We start from the raw sequence: 555 nt of genomic DNA on the forward strand, positions 1-555 counted from the left end.
ATCACTGAAAGTGAGAGAGCCCTTAAATCAGTGATGCACAAGGCAGCTTCCACTGTGGTGTAGACACAGCTTCCTACCAGAACAGGCACAGCAATCCCAGGGCAGCAAGCTCAGCTCTTCAGATCCCCACCACTTCAGCCCAGACTTAGGAGACCTTCAGACCTTCATCCAGGAGTCCAGCAGGTCAGAGACAGACAGCAGCAGGAGATGGGGACTCTCCAGTTACCACCCTGCTGCTTAATTAACTTAGTGCAGTTCTGCTTGTAAATTCTTGTTAATATAAGTACATCTTTGCACTAATCATGGTGCAGAGATTACATCTTCGTGCATTATCTCCACCGAACACAGATTACTCAATGCATCTGAAAGTCAACATGATTTTACATCCCTTTTTCCCTTCCTTCTCCCCTCCAAAGGGGCACACAGGTCGCCTGCGTGACCTCAGCTGGAGAGCAGCAAGTTGAGCTGTCCCCCTGCCCAGCTCTACACAGCTTCATGCTCACCTTGCCAATACCACCCAGTGTCTCCTCTGTGCCTGGAAAACCCTTTTTTTTT

This window comes from Meleagris gallopavo, chromosome 1 (genome assembly GCF_000146605.3).
Source record: "Meleagris gallopavo isolate NT-WF06-2002-E0010 breed Aviagen turkey brand Nicholas breeding stock chromosome 1, Turkey_5.1, whole genome shotgun sequence".
NCBI classification, from domain to species: domain Eukaryota; kingdom Metazoa; phylum Chordata; class Aves; order Galliformes; family Phasianidae; genus Meleagris; species Meleagris gallopavo.